We start from the raw sequence: 13,171 nt of genomic DNA, 5'->3' as shown, positions 1-13,171 counted from the left end.
CAGTTCTTGGAGGGTCGGTAGGGGAACACCGATGATCTTCTCAGCAGTCCGAACTGTTCTCTAAAGTCTTAGGATGTCCGATTTAGAGGCGGAACTAAACCAGACAGTGATGGAGGAGCACAGGACAGACTCGATGACTGCTGAGTAGAACTGGGTCAACAGCGTCTGTGGAAGGTTGAACTTCTTCAGCTGGCGCAGGAAGTACAACCTCTGCTGGGCCTTCTTCATGATGGAGTCGATGTGGAAGTTCCACTTCAGGTCCTGAGAGATGGTGGTGCCCAGGAACCTGAATGACTCCACTAGTGCCACAGTGCTGTTCATAATGGTGAGAGGAGGGTGGGTGGGGGCATTTCTCCTGAAGTCCACAGCCATCTCCACTGTTTTGAGCGTGTTTAGCTCCAAGTTGTTGTGACTGCACCAGCAATCCAGCTGCTCCACTGTTATGACCCCAGGTCATTATGTGTGTTGTTGGTGTGTTGTTGGCTCTCCCCTCCCCATTTCGTCTGTGTGTATGTGTGTGTGTGTGACGGATGCTGGAGTGGGCGTGGACTCAAATCTATGTTACGCCCCTGCCTAGGGGTTGCCGGAGCGTAACACGATTGTGGAGTTTTCCTCCAAACCTCTTCCACTCTCAACAAACACGGAAAAATACAAAGTACAATTAACGAGAATATTTATTCTGTCGAAAACACAGAATACAAAACAGAATGTTCAAAACAAACACAAACGCTAATTTAGCCCTACTCAAACAAAAACGCTCCGTGAGCCCTACGATATTACACGAACAATGGAAAATAACAAAAACACTAAATATAGCCCCATGATATCAAATAAACAAAAGATCAAATAACAAAAACGCTAAACAGCCCTATAATAGCTAATCAAAAGAAAACAACACAAAATCACAGGTCTCTAGCCTGGAAACTCCTAAAACAAACAGGAGAAAACAAAACACAAACGTGGCCTAAATATCTAAGTATCTCTAATCTAAATAACGAAAATCCTGTCAATGCAAAACCTGCACAATCGAAACAAAAATCTAATCTCTAACTAACTAATTTACGAAAACGAAGTCTTTATCAAATTTTTGGAAGTGGCAAAGGTGGGAGAATAGCTCTTCTGAGCAGCAGTCCGTGGGCTTCTTATGGTCCTTCCGGGAAGTCTTGGACCAATCCCGGAAGTCCAATCCACGGTCCTTAAGTCCACGCCCACTCCAGCATCCGTCACACACACACACATACACACACACGAAATGGGGAGGGGAGAGCCAACAACACACCAACCACACACATAATGACCTGGGGTCATAACACCTCCCCCCCAAGACCAAACATTTTCTTTTAAGAAAAAATGTTTTGCCTTTTTTTTTTTTCAACACCTTGACAGAGCATCTGCCATGACTTTATCTAAACCCTTTTTATAACGAACTTCAATATTAAAGTCTTGCAGTAACAATGACCATCGCATGAGACGATTGTTGTTGTTCTGCATCCGAGTCAAAAATACGAGAGGGTTATGGTCAGAGAAGACGAGGGTCTGCTGTGTATTTGAACTAACATACACTTCAAAGTGTTGTAACGCTAACAATAAGGCTAATGCCTCCTTCTCAATGGTGCTATAATGCAGATGATGTTTCTTGAATTTCTTCGAGAAATAACAAATGGGATGGTCTACGCCCGCATCATCCTCCTGTAGGAGTACAGCACCTGCTCCGAGAGCACTAGCGTCCACCTCCAACTTAAATGGACGGGTGAAGTTTGGGGCAGCAAGTACAGGAGCACTACAGAGGAGAGCCTTGGCGGCCTCAAAAGCAGACTGACATTTCTCTGACCACTGGAACGGAGTTTTCGGACTTACTAAGCTCGTTAGGGGAGCTACTACTTCAGAAAAGTTTTTGCAAAATGCTCTATAATATCCAGCCATTCCTAAAAAACGGCGGAGCTCACGGCGTGTCAGAGGGGCTGGAAAATCAAGTATTGCTTGCACTTTGGTAGCAATGGGAGAAACGTGGCCCTGGCCAACCTGTTTTCCAAGGTAGGAAACTGTTGCTTTGCTGAATTCACATTTAGCTAAGTTGAGCGTAAGGGAAGCCTGGTTTAACCTCTCAAAAATGATTGTCAGCGTGTCTAAATGTGCGGACCAGGTGTCAGAATATGCCACGATGTCATCTAAATAGACTTCACAATTGTCCACACCTGACAGTACTATGTTCATCAACCGCTGAAAAGTGGCTGGTGCATTTCTTAATCCAAACGGCATTACTGTGTATTGCAGAAAGTGGTCCGGAGTCACAAATGCTGAAATCTCTGAAGCACGAAGTGTCAGAGGAACTTGCCAATAACCTTTTAGAAGGTCCAATTTTGTGACATATTTCACGTCACCCACACGGTCGATACAGTCATCCATACGTGGCAAAGGGAACGAGTCTGGTTTTGTAATGGCGTTTACCTTTCGGTAGTCATTACAAAACCGAAACGTCTGATCAGGTTTAAGAACCAGAAGAGACGGCGAACTCCAAGGGCTAATACTTGGGACCGCGAAACCATGGTCTAGAAGATAGTTTACTTCTTGAAGCATTATTGCACGCTTTTCTGGGTGAGTACGGTAGGCATGTTGCTTAATGGGTTTATGAAGTTCCACATCGATATCGTGACTTAACACGTTAGTTTGTGTGGGAATGTCATTGAAAAGTGGCAAATTATTGTGAATGAGTTTATGAATGTCAGCTCAGGCAGTTTCTGGCAAATATGCCAAGTAATTATCTAACTGGTTCAAAATTTCCGAGTTCTGAAAACGTACACAGGGGACAGAATCATGTTTGTCACTTAACCCGTCATCACCGGGTTTGTATGATGGGCGGGTGACAGACACGGGGGCAACAGGAACTGGTTTAGGAGAAGAAAATTCTTCCTTTCGACCAACATACTGTTTCAGCATGTTGACGTGACAGACATGAGAGGTTTTCTTTCGGTCTGGAGTCTGAATTACATAGTTAGTCTCGCTGAGCTGACGGTCAACTACGTAAGGGACAGAAAATTTGGTTTGTAAGCCGGAACCAACAACAGGCAACAGAACCAACACGCGGTCACCTGGCTGAAAAGTAACCGACTTTTTGTCATAATGGTCCTTCATTTTGGCTTGTGACTTTGACAATGACTCACGCACTACATCACACGCGTGATGTAGTCTTTCTCTGAATGAACTAACATAGTCCAAAATATTCTTTTCAGGGCTTGGCTTCTCTGAAAGCCATGTTTCACGGAGCAAACGCAATGGTCCACGCACAGTGTGACCAAAAACTAAGTCAGCCGGACTAAACCCTAACGACTCTTGGCAAGTTTCCCTGACAGCGAACAACAATTCAATTCAATTCAATTCAATTTTATTTGTATAGCACCAAATCACAATACAAATCATCTCAAGGCACTTTACAAAAACTAAAACTAAAAACCCAACAATTCCCTTATGAGCAAGCACTTGGCGACAGTGGAGAGGAAAAAACTCCCTTTAACGGAAGAAAAAAACCTCCAGCAGAACCGGGCTCAGTTTGGGCGGCCATCTGCCTCGACCGGTTGGGGTGAGTGGATAGAGCAGAGAGAAAAGAACAGCAACAATAAACAACAAATAGACACTGCAAGTTGGTGGGGCCAGTAACTGCACATCAGCGATAAACAGCTCCAGGACCAGGGACACCTGCAGAAGGTACAGAGAGAGAGAGAGAGAGAGAGAGAGGGAGGGAGAGAGCACAAACTAGGGGAGAGAGAGAGCACAAGGTTAGTAACATTCAATGGTGGAATATACATGAGGTCGGAGAGAAGGGGGAGGGGGGGGGGCAGGTAGGGTAGGGGAGCTCAGTGCACCAATGGTCCTTGGGCAGTCTAGGCCTATAGCAGCATAACTAACTAAGGGATGGTAACAATGGTAAGCCTTCATCCCAATCTCGACTTGACTCGGAGCAAAACTTTCGTAACATACTTTTCAATGTTTGATGAAACCTTTCCAGTGCACCCTGACTCTCGGGGTGATATGCACTAGACATGCGGTGTGTGACTTTCAGCTCTGCCATGACCTGAGCGAAAACTTTTGACATGAAGTTAGAACCTTGATCACTTTGAATATACTTGGGCAAGCCAAATGTGGAGAAAAATTTCACAAGTGCCTTGACTATGGCACGAGCTTTTAATGTTCGGAGTGGTACTGCCTCAGGGTATCGAGTGGCTGCACACATTATGGTGAGTATGTACTGATTTCCGGATTTGGTTTTAGATAGTGGGCCAACACAGTCAATAATGACGTTTTCAAAGGGTTCCCCAATTACAGGAATTGGTTTTAATGGGGCAACGGGAATTACCTGGTTGGGCTTACCGGACACTTGACAAGTATGACAGGAACGACAGAATTTTACCACATCGGACTTGAGTCTGGGCCAGAAGAAGTAATGAAGAATACGATTGTATGTTTTACGTATTCCCAAATGTCCTGCCATGCTGTGATCATGTGCTAGGGTCAGAATTTGGAGACGAAATGGTTTGGGCACTACTACCTGACAAACAGAGTCATGTACATCACCAGAGCTCGGAGTCCAACGTCACATCAACATACCATCATTCACAAAGTAAGACACATTTCTTTTACAGTTTTCACTTTTCACAAGAGACATCCAGGAAGACAAAGTAACATCAGTTTGCTGTGCCTTAATTAGCTGTTCTCTGTCCACTGACAGAGACAGTGTTTTGTCATCAGGTCTTAATTCCACACATACAGATGCTTCTTTTTTACATTTAGTTACCAAACTTGGCGGATCAGAAGTGCTCATAAAAGAATCACCAAGATCCACCAAGTTTCCAAACTTTCGTGCTTGAGGACGGGTTACAACACACATGGGAAATACTACAGGTGAGTTTAACACAGAGTCATCTGACACACATGCGGAAGCGATCGGACTTTCGATCACTTTCCGGCGACGGGAACACTTGTCCGCCAACTAAATCATTCCCAAGGATAAGATCTTTCCCTTCTATTGGCAATTTTTCTCTAATGGCAACTTTACACTTGCCTGACAGAAATCGGGATGACAGTTGAACAAAGTGTAATGGGGCACGTACAACATTAATTTCAACTCCCCACATTAAGATGTCGGACCCGCAGTAAGACTGGGCCGAGAAATGTAGTACATCATCTCGTAACACAGACTGTTTTGCACCAGTATCTCTGAGGATAGTAATTGGCACTTGAGTTGACTCATTTTCTAAGTAAACAAACCCTCTTGTAACAAATGGCTTAAATGCCTTGTCCACTTTGGTATTCCCAACCATGCCCACAAGTGGCAGGGTAGGTGGTGGGGTTTGTATAAGAGCCACTGGAGATGATGATTTAGCAGATTTGACAGTTTTATTTTGCTCTTTTTTCTTCAGAACGGGACACACAGCAATGAGGTGACCCTGCTCATGGCAGTAGAAGCACTCGCGTTGTTCAGCGGTGATTGGGAATGTACGACGGAAAACTTTTGGAGAGGGATTTTTCCTCTCAACTGAGCTCAGATGCCATGACAGCAGCATTATCCAGAGATGTGACTTTCTGTTCGTTCAAATAAAGCACAATTTTCTCTCGTAACCGATTTTTGAATTCTTCCATTAATATGAGCTCACATAGATTGTCTAAGGTTTTAACCTTACTGGCCTGACACCATTTATCAAAGAGAATGCCCTTCTCTCGTGCAAACTCTACATAAGTCTGTGTAGCAGTTTTTTCACATTTCCTAAATTTTTGCCTGTAAGCTTCTGGCACCAACTCATACGCACGGAGGACTGTGGTTTTAACTTTGTCATAATCTAAACTATCTTCTATAGATAGTGACGCACATACCTCTTGGGCTTTTCCCACAAATTTGCACTGTAGCAACAGAGACCACACATTTTTTGGCCAATTCAAGGTGGCAGCTATACGCTCAAATGTGCTGAAATAAGAATCTACTTCCGACTCTCTAAATGGTGGTACCAATGCAATGTGCCTACTGACATCAAAGCCTTCGTGGGGTCGTGAAACAGGTGATTGAAAGGAGGGACTGGCTAAAGCAGCTCCCTGCTCCAACTCCAGAACCCTTACCTTTAGGTGCATGGCTTCCACCTCCAACCTTTTGTTCTGCAGTTCCACCTCCCGAATTCGCAGAGTGAGTTCTAACTCCTCAGTTGTTCGTCCAGTTTGGACTGGGAGGTCCTTAGTTGGGGTAGGAATGCCAGCTGCATCACCCGGCCCGACTCCATTTGTGGGAGTTGGCCCACCAAACAACCCCCTTTCTGTCAGCTTTGCTATGAGGAGTTGTTTTATCTCCTCCTTTTTGGCGCTTGTTGGCACATGTATGTCAAAAAAATTGGCGATTAACACCAAATAAGACTTGCGGCACCTATCCAACTTATCTACAGTTGGACTCAAAGTGAAATCCTCCAATTTGAACTCCATGCTGCCACCACCACAAAAAGAAAAAACTGCGAAACAGACAAATAGAATTCACACTTACCTATCAGGCTAGGAAAAACACTACAAAAAAAACGGACGACGGAATGCAAAACGCAACGGATGAGCCCCCAAATCTATGTTACGCCCCAGTCTAGGGGTTGCCGGAGCGTAACACGATTGTGGAGTTTTCCTCCAAACCTCTTCCTGGGGGCTCATCCGGGATCTGAACCCAGGACCTCTCGCCTTATGCCTGTCTGTATGCAGACTCTTCACCGTCCTAACTTCACCGTAGGCAAACTGCAGGGGGTCCAGGAAGGGTCCAGTGACGTTCTTCAGGTGGGCCACACCAGTCTTTCAAAGGACTTCATGACCACAGATGTCAGAGCCACTGGTCTGTAGTCATTGAGTCCCATGATTTTTGGCTTCTTGGGGATGGGAATGATGGTGGAGCGTTTGAAGCATGCAGGGACTTCACACAGCTCCAGTGATCTGTTGAAGATCAGAGAGAAGATGGGAGCCAGCTGGTCAGCACAGGTTCTGAGGCATGATGGTGAAACCCCATCTGGTCCTGGTGCTTTCCTTCTCTTCTGCTTCCTGATGAGCCGACACACATCGTCCACACTGGTCTGAAGTGTCGGAGCGGGGGAGAGGGGGTTGATGGTTGGAGGTGTTAATGGTTGCTCTGGAGAACAATCAGAGCGGGTGGGGGGTGATTCAAATCTGCAATAGAACTCATTCAGATCGTTCACCAGGGTTTGATTGCCTATTGAGGAGGGGGATGGAGTCCTATAGTTGGTTATTGTCCTCAGGCCTCTCCACACTGAAGCAGAGTCATTAGCTGTAAACTGGTTTTCCAGCTTTTTGGAGTAGCTCCTCTTAGCTGCTCTGATCTCCTTATTCAGTGTGTTCCTGATTATATAAGACCCGATCACCACTTCTGTAGGCATCTCCTTTGCCTTTACGAAGCCGTCTGAGTTTTCCAGAGAACCACGGTTTGTCGTTGTTGTATGTTAAGAAGGTCCGGGTGGGAATGCACATGTCCTCACAGAAACTGATGTAAGATGTAACAGAGTCTGTGAGTTCATCCAGGTTTGTGGCAGCAGCTTCAAAAACACTCCAGTCAGTGCATTCAAAGCAGGCTTGTAGCTCCTGCTCTGTTTCCCTGGTCCATCTCTTGACAGTTCTCACTACAGGCTTAGCAGATTTGAGCTTTTGCCTGTATGTTGGTATGAGGTGGACCAGACAGTGGTCAGAGAGTCCTAAAGCTGCTCTGGGGATGGCGTGATATGCATCCTTTATTGTGGTGTAGCAGTGGTCCAGAGTATTCCCCTCTCTGGTGGGGCACTTGATGTGCTGCTTGAATTTGGGCAGTTCGTGGCTCAAGTGTGCTTTATTAAAGTCTCCGAGGATGATAAAAACAGAGTCCGGGTGTTGCTGCTCCGTGTTCGCCATCTCCTCAGCCAGCAGATGCAGCGCGTCGCACATGCACGCTTGCGGGGGAATGTAAACACTGACCAGAACGCACGAGGAAAACTCCCGCGGCGAGTAGAAGGGTTTACAGTTAATGAAAAGCGCTTCCAGGTCAGGACAGCAGATCTTCCTCAACACTGTTGCATCTGTACACCACCTCTCATTGATGTAAAAGCATGTCCCACCACCACGCGATTTCCCCGTTGCGTCTGAGTTGCGGTCCACTCTGATCAGCTGGAATCCGGGCAGATGGAGCGCGCTGTCCGGTATGGCTCCATTAAGCCAGGTCTCCGTGAAACACAGAGCAGCAGAGTTCGAAAAGTCCTTGTTTATCCGGGTAAGCAGGTGTATTTCGTCCATCTTGTTGGGTAGAGAGCGGAGGTTCGCCAGATGTATGCTGGGCAGCGCTGTCCTGAGGCTGCGCTGACGAGGTTTCACCAGCGCAGCAGCGCGCTTCCCGCGTTTGCGCTTCCTGGGAAGCGCAGCCGCTCCGCCAACTAAAACGCTCAACAAAACGTCCAAGTGTGCAAAAATTGGAGGAAAAATATCCTGGGAGTGCTGCCGAATGCTTAGCAGTTCAGCCCGAGTGAAACTTAATAAGTTACAGAAACAAAGTGCAGGACAAACTAACAAAAATAACAAAACAACTGGAGAGCTCCAGACCGAGGCAGCCGTCTGCGGCGCCATCTTGATGCTTTTGGACCCATATACACATACACATACACATATATACATACACATATACACAACAAAAGAAAGCTAACAAACAATATACCTCGTTGGCTGCACATAACCAAGAGGGAATAAGTTCTTCTTCACTTGCCGTGACTTAACCTTTCTTGAGCATTACTTTAACCTTTTTCTTATACATCGATTTCACGTGATTCTTGCCAGCAGCATAACAAACAGGTCCGTGTGAAACATAGCACAGCGGAACGTAATAATAATTCCTAGTGGTGATAATACAAACAAAATACTCGACAGCAGAACCAAATAAACAATCTACTTAAACAGAATTTCAATAATGACATAAATAATGTTTATGGCAGCTAAACCTATCCTTAACATTACACAAACTTATATATATGAAATTGTGTGACTATCTGATTGGTCTATACTGATGGGGGCAACCATGGTTTTAAACTTAGTTCCCTCTTGATTGGTGTACTGTCCATTCCCTCGGCACTTTCTTCATCCAATCCCGTGAGAGAGCGCCCATCTGTGAAATCTAAAGAATTCCGTCACTAACTGTTTCTAGGTACCCCTCATTGTGCAGTTGTTTAACCAGTAACTCACGTTTATCAGGTCAACAATTTCTGAGGGGGGGTCACTTCTACTTCTCTATCAGTTACTATACCATTCTCAAAGCTGCATTCTTTTACAAGGAGTTGATAGAAAGCATATAGTAACTTTTAATCCTTACAATACAAAGCTTGACATGGTATTCCTGGGCTCTTAACTTGGAGCTAGCAAAATTTCTCTTGGACTAAAACATTTCTCTTCCCCAATCATGAAACAAAAATCAGAGGTACAGGGCTTGGCATGGTATTCCTGGGCTCTTAACTTGGTGCTAGTGTAGCGGTTGTGTACTCTCTCTCTCTCCCTCGTGCGTTGTATGTCGAAAAGACGAACATACAGGGTGCTGCTTTGGCTTCAACTCGCCGTTTATTGTCCGGCATCTGGTAAGTAAAACAACTGAACCGTACTGGTACCTGGTATCAATAGAAATGTGTGTCTCAAACAGCTTCGTAGTACAGGCTTGTCACAGTACACTCTCTGAGACACGATACAGCAGACTGGCCACAACTATATTTGCACAAGTAAAACAATTGAACCGTACTGGTACCTGGTATCAATAGAAATGTGTGACTCAAACAGCTTCGTGGTACAGGCCTGTCACAGTACACTCTAAAACAAAGTAAATAAAAATGGCTCAATCAAGCTAGCAAAGTTGTTAATACAGTGCACAAAACTGATATGACGGACGTCACACATCACCCTAATACAAATTGTCAATCTTATTCCAAAGCACTTGGCCGTATTTCTGACTGCTACTTAGCATGTAGTGTGGAAATATCAATATTTTAGTAACACAAATCACTTATTTCAATTTTCCACCGGAGCTTCTTACAAGTAACACGATACAGCAGACTGGCAACAACAGTAGGGGTGCACCACCCAAGTTTGCAGGGAGCCAGTAGAGGGCGCTAGTGCCATACAAAGTAGGCTATATGTGTCTCAGGGCTTATACATATTTATATACATATACATTAATTGTAGGTTTAACATAAAAATGGTAAATAATGAAAATAGTGGTGACAAACAATAAATTAAAAGTTACAATAAAAATATGTAAGTTATGCAAGTACTGGCAATTTATGGCCAATTTAAGTGGAATCATTAGCTCCGCTACCCTCCCCTCCACTGATCTCCACTTGCCAACACAACCCCCAACAACAGAACCAAGTGACAACCTGGTACAAATATAATGGAAATTCCACGGAGCAGAGACATGCAAGGCACCAACGCAGTAAACAAACCAACTACTTAAACCCAGAAAAGTGAAAAGAAAGAAAGAGAAAAATTTACTGTGCAGTACTGTTCCCATGCGATATCAAAGTAGTCCAGTCAATGACTATTCCTCAAGAATTAGGATGAGAGATGGTTGCAAAGCAAAGCACAGCCCCATAGGAAAACATGCCCAGTTACATGTTGCAAACACTTAGACATCTAGGAAGTTCCACAGTACAGTCAAGGTCCACTCAACTATAAATACCTACCTACAGTCACACAGGTTATCAGTTCAAACAAAAAACAATCAAGTCATAAACATTTACCAAAGCACACATTTAACTACTCAACAGATTTCAGTGACCTGATAGAACTTTCTGTTGCATTTGCTGAATAAGTCGAACAACAGGTCGAACAACTCGCCCACACCTAGTTCTTACCCCCAGTGTCCCTTCACAAGTTTGTGCATACTCAATGTCTGATCTAACAAGCTCAGAACCTGTATGCTGCGCATCTGCCGGTGGTTCTGAAACAACATGTTCAAAATCTGTCAGTGTTGTATGACAGTCTGTGCCATCAGGGGGATCACAAGGAGACAAACCATCTCCATGACAGTCAGCTGCAGCTGTCAGTTGGTTACCTGTAGAAGCTGGAAGTTGGGAGATCCACGAACCAGTCTTGCACACAGAAGGAAGGACAGGCAGTGCAACAGAGCCCACAAAGTCCCTATCCAGTAGAGAGTCAGACGTTTCAATGGATAGCTCACAGCCACTGGAATCATCACGCTCCGACTCTGTTGGAATAGGCAAGAAGTTCACAGGCATGATAAGATTTCTGTGGAGCACTTTTTCCTGGTTTGTTGCATGGTTTCTGAGCTTGAAGGTATGTGTGTTGTCATGTTTCTCCATAACAGTGTAGAGGCTGTTCTCCCAGTGGTCAGCCAGCTTCCGTTTCCCTCGTTCTCCCCTGTTAGATCACAGGACTCTGTCACCAACTTACACAGGAGCCCCTTTCAACTTCTGGTTGTAGAAGTTAGTCTGTCTCCATTGCTGTTTGGAGGAAGACATCGGTGCTATCCTCATAGCTTTGGCCAAGTCACATCTAAGAGATTGCACATAGGCATCATAATCCACCACCTGTTCATCCTCAAGTACAGACTTAAACATAAGGTCAACTGGCAGTCTCGGAGTCCTGCCAAACATCAGCTGAAATAGAGCAAAGCCAGTTGTTTCATGCACTGTGGCATTGTAGGAGAAGGTGAGAGATCTCAGCAGCTGAGGCCACCTGTGCTTGGCCCTGGGTGGAAGGGCTCTGATCATATTTCCAAGGGTGCGACTGAATCTTTCAACAGCTCCGTTGCCCATTGGGTGGTAAGGCGTAGTATGCGATTTGTCAACACCAGCAACCTGAAGCATCTCTGAAATTAGAGTACTTTCAAAATTAGCACCCTGATCCGAGTGTATACACTCAGGAAAGTCATACACACAGAAGTCGTTGTTCCAGAGTTGTTGGGCAACAGCTTTTGCTGACTGGTTGGGACAGAGGTAGGCCTGAGCCAGCTTAGTAAAATGGTCAGTAACCACAAGCACATCAAGCGAGTTATTAGACGAATCCTCTGCCGACCAAAAGTCTATGCAGACCAACTCAAGTGGCCTAGACGTTACAACACTCTCTAGTGGTGCTCTGGCTTCAGGTTCAGGAGATTTGCTGTACACATAGCGACGACAACATCGCACATACTCTCTCACATCTTTCTCCAACCCATGCCAGTAAAATCTCTGTCTGGTCAGATACAACGTTCGTTTCTGCCCTTGGTGACCAGCTTCGACGTGTACACCTTTGAGAACCTTCTCTTTTAGGGCAGATGGCACAACATACCGGTAGGTCTTTCTCTTGGTGACAGTGTCCTTAGAGAGCCGATACAGCATGCCTGATTTAATGGTAAGCTTCTCCCAGTGCCTGATGAGTCGCAGGGCATTAACTGGCACATGCACACGTTCTCTTCTAGTTGGCCGCCTCTGATGTTCCACAAAAGAGAAGACTTGACTCAAACAGGGGTCAGCCCGTTGCATAGCCACCAGCTGGTCCCCAGGTAGAGATCGGACACTAGAGTCATCAGGTGGCTGAATGGAGTCAAAAAGCTGAGGTTGGAAGAAAGCCTGAGGTGGCAGGTGCTCCTCATCGCAACATTGATCCAGAACAGCAGACACTACCTGTGAGGTGACGTTGTGACCTTGTGAACCTACTGCTGCATTCACTGTGTTACAACCCTTTTTGTCTAGGGGATATTTTTAGGGAAGAACACAGTGACCAGGTGGTAAAAGGTATATTTATTTACAAACTAAAGCAAGGCCAAGGAACTTAAGTACAACAACGAAAAAACAGATTCTGGTATGGGCACAGCCAAGTACTTAAAAAAAAAACGTTTAACAAAAACACTCAGGCTCAAAGACATTCTAAAATGAACTAATACTTCCAGATCTTTTTACTATTTCAGAAAATCAACACAAACACTAATAACTAAACAACTCTAATTTTAACAAGAACAAACCGACAAGCGGTATACAAAGCACTATACTGACAACCGGGTTTTTGAGGCAAAAGTCACAAACCGTAACAACTGAGGTTGCTGTCACCTGGTGGTGTGCCTGTAGCAAAGCGGAGGGATCACAGGTGTGCTGGAAGGCAACCTGCACATTATCTGGTGTCACGTCATTTGCTTCTTCAAGGAGTG

This window comes from Mastacembelus armatus, chromosome 14 (assembly GCF_900324485.2).
Source record: "Mastacembelus armatus chromosome 14, fMasArm1.2, whole genome shotgun sequence".
NCBI classification, from domain to species: Eukaryota; Metazoa; Chordata; class Actinopteri; order Synbranchiformes; family Mastacembelidae; genus Mastacembelus; species Mastacembelus armatus.
This window is presented reverse-complemented; position numbering follows the sequence as displayed.